At 34.9% G+C, this 8,209-nt stretch overlaps 1 non-coding gene across 1 annotated transcript; it reads right to left on the bottom strand.

The window, feature by feature from the left end:
• Positions 1 to 253: 253 nt before the first annotated feature.
• Positions 254 to 360, bottom strand: LOC128032703 (small nucleolar RNA R71). The gene has a single exon (XR_008188980.1). It is a non-coding gene; the product is annotated as a small nucleolar RNA R71 (small nucleolar RNA).
• Positions 361 to 8,209: the final 7,849 nt, after the last annotated feature.

Raw genomic sequence — 8,209 nt, forward strand, 5'->3', positions numbered from 1 at the left:
TCCAGAACAACTTGCAATTTCATGGAACAATGACAAATGATCCGAGCCAGCACTTAAAATAGTTCTTCCAACTTTGTGATACATTCAAATGCAATGGGGTCACTGATAACGTTATTCGTCTTCAGTTGTTTCCCTTTTCATTAATTGATAACAAATTTTCTTGGCTAGATTCACAGGCACTAGGATCAATCATGACATGAGGTGAACTTGCAGGGAAATTCCTACCAAAGTTCTTCCCATTAGCAAGACGGTTCAACTAAGAAGGGAAATTTCGATGTTCAAATAGTTAGAAGGAGAAAGCTTTCGCGAAGCATGAGAGCATTTTAAGACGCTAATTTAGAAGTGCCCACACCACGGATTGCCTGAGTGGTTACGACTGCAAATCTTTTACAATAGGTTGGATGTACATTCGAGGTTAGGATTAGATGGAGCAGTTGGACGAGCCTTACTGAACAGAATGTACGAGGATGCGTATGAATTGATAGAAAGTATTACGATGAATTCTTTCTAGTGGCCAACTAAGCAATACATATACAGCCAAAGACCATACACGATGAAGACTGTTCAGGAGGATGATAGATATCAACAACTGATGGATAGAATCAACCGAATAGAAGCTAAGAAAAATGCACCATCTTTTTATGGAGGTGACAAATCGCTCTTCTATTACATTAATAATCCTACCGAGAATGTGAACTACACTGAAAATAGGGGTAAAAATCCTATTCGAATACATATAACCCCGGTTGGAGAGATCACCTAAATTGAGATGGGCAGAAAACCAAGGAGGAGGTAATAACTCTAACCAAATTAAAAACACTAACTATCAAACTCCTTATTTATAGAAACCTCAGGAAAGGGTCAATCCAAATGACCATATTGCATGTTGTCAACGTCTAGATAGAATTGAGAGGAAGATGCAATCAATGAGAATAGATGTAAAGCAGCTGTAGTTTGAGTATACCAATTCAACAAGAACATTGACTAAACTTAAAGATTGGATGAGCCAATTGATAAGCACAATGGGTGATATAAAAAGGCAAATTGGCACCGGTATTCTTAGTAATACCAAAAATAATCCTCGTAGAGAAGGGAAAGAGCACGTGAAAGTAATAACACTCCGACCGGGTAAAGTATTAAGTAGCTCAGAAAACCTAATTCAGGAGGTAAATATGGAGAATACTGATGATAATCAAGAAAGACCCTTAAAAGTTAATAATGAACCTGAACTAGTGGAAGTAGTTGCACCAGTAGTTGAGCTAGAGATAGAAACAATTAAAGATTCTGCCGTTGCAAAGATACCATACCCTTTAAGGCTAGAAGCTCAGTTGGTGTTTTTCGAGCTTGAAGCTCTGTTGGATTGAGGTGGTATCTAAATGACCATTTTAGATGTCATATTGAAGATATTTTTTATTGATTTTTAATTTTAAACTTCTGTTTCTTTTTGGAGGGAATATTTCCTTATGTTTTCCTACTTTATTTTTAGTGGGAAAATCACCAAGAGATTTCTCTCTCTCCACATTTCAAGAATGATGAGTATTAATGAGATTGTGACCACCTCTTTCCATCTTTAAAAGAGATTCATATCAATTCAATCCCCTACTTTTGTCTCTCTACAAGATTATCAAAAGCATTTAAATCTTGCTATCCAAATTGTTGAGATTTCAAAGAAGCAATCATCCTCTTATCAATCATTTTCGAATCATTCAAATGGAAAAAAAAAAACAAGACATATATAGAGGAGTTTGAGAAATTCTAACAAAAACAACAACAAACTATGGTTGGAGAATTTAGTGGCCATTCTCAGGCTTTCATTGAAACTAGTCAAGGAGGGCCCACTCCCTATAGCTCCGTCTTGGCACCAAAATTCCAACAGCTTTATTAACAACCTGACACTGACCCTGTTCATGTTCCTGAAGGAACTACCATTGAAGAAAACCCTATCCCCTTTAGGACTAACATTGTTAAATCCCTACAAAATCCTTGTACCGTTGATGTTCTAGAAACCATAGCCTAAAATCCCAAAAATAGAAACCTTGATACCATCTTCTCTAAAATTTGTATCTGATTTAGATAAAGGGTTTGACGTCATCATTGATGCCTTGACCACTCAATATGATGAAGTCATTCCTCAAAATCTATCTTTGGTACCTTATGCTACCTTTGAACCCTTATCTAACTCAACCAACACCATCAAACTTGATGAGTTCACAACCAACATCTCCAAACCTAAAATGGGAAAGAAAGAAGAAGAAGTGACAAAGAAAGAGATTAAAGGCCAAGAGAAATAATGAACTAAAGTTTTGACTTAGAAAACCTCGTTTGATGAGGTTCAAATGAAAGGGGGAGTGTCTACTAACTTTGGCACTACCTATCTCTAGAGGGTAAGAATAAGATCCATGGCTACCAAGGAGATTGAATCCCTTGCAAGATCCAAGAAAGACAAGGGCTAGGCTCCTATTGTAGTAAAACCTAGTAGGAAAAGAAAGATTTTGCTGGATAGTCCCATTGAGTCTGCTTCTGAGTCAATATCCAATTCATTATCTTCCAAGAATGTGCCCATTTGTGTTATGTTACAACAAAAAATAAAAAAAAACATCCTAATGTTCTAGGTTATGCTGCTAAAAAGAAGAAAGGGATGAAACAAGTAGGGGTGCTAAAAAGTTTGTCTAATGCAACTGAAACTGGAAGAAAGAATCTTGTCTCAAAAGAAGAAATTTTTCTTGGATTCGGATTGCTCCAAAAGATTCTATATTGATATTTAACGGATTCATCATTGATTGAAACATGGATGAAAATTCCTTTGTTGATCACAATATTGATCCATTGTTGTAGAATGTTGAAGTTTTTAGATTAGTTTAATATGTTTAGTCATATGTAAAAAGGGTAGTTCATGAATTTTATGCTAATCTTCATTGTGGCATTACAGTTGAAACAAGTAAATACTACCACAAAGTTTTTGTAACAGCCCGTTTTTAGTAAAATCAGAACAGTGGTTTCGGGACCACAAATTTGAGGTCAGAAGAAAAAAATTTTAATATTATTTTATGGTTTTCATTACAATAGAAATATCGTATAAAAATTTCGTTAAGAAATTTTACCAATTACATGTCTAATTAGATGAAAAGGACCAAATTGCACAAAGTGCAAAAGTTGAATTCTAGTAGCTAAAGGTGCCAAATAGCTATGGAATTCAAAATTTGAGGTCCTTATATGGCAAATAGACCATTTAGTAGAGTTAGTAGATAAGGATGATTAGTCATCATTGGAAATTTAAGAAAGTAAAGGGTTAATTTTGGAAAGATGATAAAAATGATGATAAAAGAAATAAATAATTAAATTAATATTTTTTCATCATCTTTCCTAAAACAAAATACATGGAAACCCTAGCCATGGATGTTGAGTTCAAGGAAGCTATTTTTGCTTAATTAGATCCGAATAACCCTAGTACAGAATTGGATTGAGGAAAAAAAGTATCGGATTAGTAGCTTACAAATCTACGTATACTTGTTGAGGTAAGTTCGTGTAACTAAATTGTATGTTTATATGTTTAAATTGAACGTTATGATTGTGAAATGTATGATTTCCATGTATAAGTATTGATCACATATCCGAATATATTTGTTAAGTAATAAGTCCTGTTTGAACCTAAGAAATTCGATGGATACAAATGACATTGTCATTAAGGGTTCCCGATTGGTTGTGGTCCTGCATGTGTTACGGACACACCACAGCTCTTATAAGCATCCCGTTAATTGGCTCTCACGAGCTTCCCAATTAATGGTTCTCCAAAGCTTCTCGATATTGGCTCGCATGAGCTTCCCAAATTTGGCTCTCTTGAGCTTCTCGTTATGGCTCGTATGAGCTTCTCAATAATTGGCTCGCAAGAGCTTCCCGTTATACAACTTAAATGAGCTTCCCGTCACATGGCTCAGAAGAGCTTCCCGATTATATGCTTGTATGGGCATACCTGTATATGAATTGACGGATTATAGATTTGTACACTTCGTGTGTACTACTTGTGTATCCAAAAATATTTTAAATGATTCAACGGGCAAAGTTCTTATATGAGATAATAAGAATTCGAGACGAATTATTACGGGTATATATTTGAAATACATGGATATGATTTGTGCATGTTACATGGACACTTGATGTGAAAAGTATATGTATATGGAAATTTGATTATTGTTGAGCTCATACATGTTTCTTGATATTCATATGAAATACATGACTAACATGGGTGATGAGGATATGTGTTAGGGCTTTTGGCCAATTTGGTTTGAATATGCTTAGAATGCTTACCTTAAAAGTGATAAAATGGTCAGTTAAATTCCATGTTATACGAACTTACTAAGTAGTAAATGCTTACTCTATTTTATTTCCTCTGTTTTATAGTAACTCGGAAGCTCGTTAAGGTTGAAAGCTGATCAAAGCCACATCACACTATCCAACGGCCCTTTTCAGTATATATAGTAAATAAATTTTGGTTATGATGGCATGTATAGGTTAACTTGGCCAAATGTTGGCATGTAAATGTTTGTTTGTGATTAGCCATTTGAATGGCTTATGTTTGATACATTTTCACATATATATGGTCTTAAAATGTTGATGTGTGTTTGAAATGGTTGAATGATAGAAATCATTTAGGCATATTAATGATTGATTTGAAATAGTAAATTTGGTACAAATATGCTTATATATGTATTTGATCAATTTGCTAAGTATGGATACTTGGTCATATGTGGTGATATGTCATGTATACGACTTGGTTTTGGCTTGATTTGAATGTCTTGTTATGGCTTGTGAATGTGCAAATTGATGTGTTTAGGTAAATGCCAAAATGAGTGAGAAATGTGGCTTGGAAATGGCCTATTTACGTCCACACGGGTAAAGGCACGGGCATGTGTCTCAGCCGTGTGTGACACATGGCCGTGTGTCCCCTGTATCTTGAAATTTTGTACAAGTCAGTATATTCAAATTTTTCACACGACCTAGCACATGGGAGTGTGATTTGGCCGTGTGTCCCCTGCATCTTATAAATTGCAAAATAGAATGCTCAAATTATTCACACGGCCTAGCACACGAGTGCGTGGCTTGGCCGTATGACCCAAGTCAGAGAGCTTATAAGTTTGGACGAGTTGGGACACAACCGTGTGTCCCTACTTTGAATGTTCACACAGCCTGAGACATGGGCGTGTCTCTTGACCGTGTGAGACACACGGCCTGGCCACAGGGATGTGTATCTCCTACACCATTGAAAAATTTTAATGTTTTCTGAAATATTTTTTGAGTACCCAGTTTAGTCCTGACTTATTTCTAACATGTATTTTGGGTTTCGATGGCTCGCATAAGGGACAATATGATGGATTTGGATTAGTTTATGATATGAGTGCTAGATGATATGAAATGTCTATTATTTATTCTGTAAATTCTGGTAATGCTCTGTAACCCTGTTCCGGTGACGAATATGGATTAGGGGTGTTACAGTTTTCATTTGTGGTAGTTGGTACAAATTTGGTCCTAAACAAATTAGGAAGATATTGAACTGACCCACTACCAACAATCTTGAGCTTCAAGAATCCATTAATGAGACTATTGTTGCATTAACCAATGTCTTCACCCTACCTGGCTTGTGAAAGGTACTCTTCAAGCCTCTTCTTTAGATCCTATATATGCTGCCTTCTATACTCTTACTACATGAAATGAACTACCCAACAGCGAAAAGGATTCAGTAACAAAAAGAATGTTTGAAATTCTTATAAGGGTTGTAGATATGGTAGAATTCGATCTAGGATAACTTACTTTTTATGAGATCACCAAGTTTGCTGAAAAGGTTTATGAAAATTTTATGCTACCCTATCCATCATTAATCTTTAGAATTATTTATTAAAAAGATCCTAATCTTGTTTGTGCCAATGAGGCTTATGAGAAACCAACACCAGAGCTAAAGCTTTTCCGTAAATGGTTAGAGGGAAAGCATGTTGTTAATGAACTAGAGGAAATAGTAGATCTTGAGTCTAGTATTCTTAAAGCTAAAACAGGTGATCATGGAGTGCCACCATTACATGCGTCAATCCTATCTCCATAGGCATGTGGGCAAGAGTCATTATAGATCTTCGAGCCTCAATTAACTTCTACCAAAAAGCATTTTGACAAGTTGAGGGCAGAAACAAAAGTTGTTAAAAAGATGATTGATTGAAAGAAAGTCATTTTTGCTAATCTCTTAACTTGTGCTGATATGATGAGTAGTTTGGCATATTTGTCAAACAAAAAAAGGGGGAGAAGAATATTGGATTGAGGTGGAGCTATTGGAACTGGAATTGGTTGGCAGTGATGTTGTTGTTGATGATTTGTTTTTGTTGTATTAAAGGGGAGAATTTTTTGAACTTTTTACATTTTTTTAGGATTTCTTTACAGTCTTTTATTTTTCTGGATGATTGTATGTTAAAGGGGGAGTTTGTGGGAAAATATGAAATTGACAATTGGGTGCCAATGGGAATGCTCACTCCCTGGCCACCAAATCTATGTTGCCAATTTATTGAATGATTTATATGGCCTATGTTGGTCTTATGGATGATATCTAGCCCATTCTGGAAGACTATATCACTTGGGAAATCTTTTAATGGAGATTGGATTAAGTAGAAATTACCCAAAACAATCCCTTAGATCGTGGAATTTGGATTGGATTGTGATTCTATTTGTTGAGCTATCAAGAGTCCATATTTACATTGTTTGATATTATTATATTGTATTAAACTTATCTTATTGTTATATTAGTGGGATTGATATAAATCTTCATATGTAAGCAAGTCTTGAAATAAAATATATATAATTGAGAGACTTGCAAAGATGAATGTACTGAGAGTTTTAAGCACTTAATTTATTCTTTTGGAAACCTTAATGTGTGAGTTCAATTTTGATTGTAAAACCTTGTGTTGTTGCTTTACTTGTTGAATTCACAAAGGGATGAATTTAGTGGTGAGAGTATTGAGTTTTCAAAGTACAAATGTGAGGGAAATTATCATGGGGTGTGATTGAGTAGGTTCATTTTGTGCAATTGTGAAGGTTGTTGCTTTACTTGTTAAATTCACAAAGGGATGAATTTAGTGGTGAGAGTATCGAGTTTTCAAAGTACAAATGTGAGGGAAATTATCATGGGGTGTGATTGAGTAGGTTCATTTTGTGCAATTGTGAAGAGAGTAGATATTTCTAACTGAGCTATGCTTCGTAGATGTGGGGAAACTGAACCGCGCAAACAATTTCCTTGAGTTTTGTTTGTTTACTATTTTGACATTTGGTGGTTGAAGGAATGTCCATTGCCTTGACATCGCTTTACGTGTGTAGTCTAATTCTCAACAACAGTCTAGTTCTTTTCATTTTTAAGCTATGAAAGTGTTAGTGTGATATCATTTATCCACGTCAATCATTGGACTGGGTAAGAGATGTTACATTGAATATTCCTCTCACATTGATAGTTTTTTTTTGTTTTGTTTTGTTTTGAAAGTGATCACTACAACTCTCTTTACTGGACAAGTTTTTTGTCCTGGAAGTGATTACTACTACTGTCTTTACTAGACAAGAGTTAAGTAGAACCATGTTGGCCCTATGTCGAACTAAAAAGGAGGTTTAAGATAATTTGTTTCTTCCATGTTCTTTTGCACGAGCTATATGGTTTAGGACTGAGCTGGGTATTAGAATGGACGATGCTTCATTTCAACATGTTAGAGACTGAACTCTAAGATGGAAAGAAGATGTGCAAACGAATCATCATCAGGCACATATTATTGAAGCATTTGTCATGTGGTGTATATGGAGAATGAGAAATGAGGTCATATTTAAGAGTACTTATAGTTCACCTTAACATTCAAACTTGGTTGAAATGAGTATACCTGATTCTTAAAATTATAACACTTAAATCTTTTTAATAATTTAATTTGTTCAATTTGAATAAGTAAACTACATTATCGATAACCTAAAATCTCTACTTATAACTGCCCAACTGATTTTATAACGATTGAATATTCAATCCATTAAATACGAAAACTACAAACCCTAATTAAGACTCTTAGGTCACCAAGAAAAATCCGAAGGGTAAAATAGTAAACGAGGAGAAAACAAGAAATAAATAAATTTATTTATTAGAAAGAAATATGGAATTCGAAAAGTGGGGTACAAATACAGGACAAGAGAAACGGTTCTCGCTCAA

Source organism: Gossypium raimondii, chromosome 1 (genome assembly GCF_025698545.1).
Source record: "Gossypium raimondii isolate GPD5lz chromosome 1, ASM2569854v1, whole genome shotgun sequence".
NCBI lineage: Eukaryota > Viridiplantae > Streptophyta > Magnoliopsida > Malvales > Malvaceae > Gossypium > Gossypium raimondii.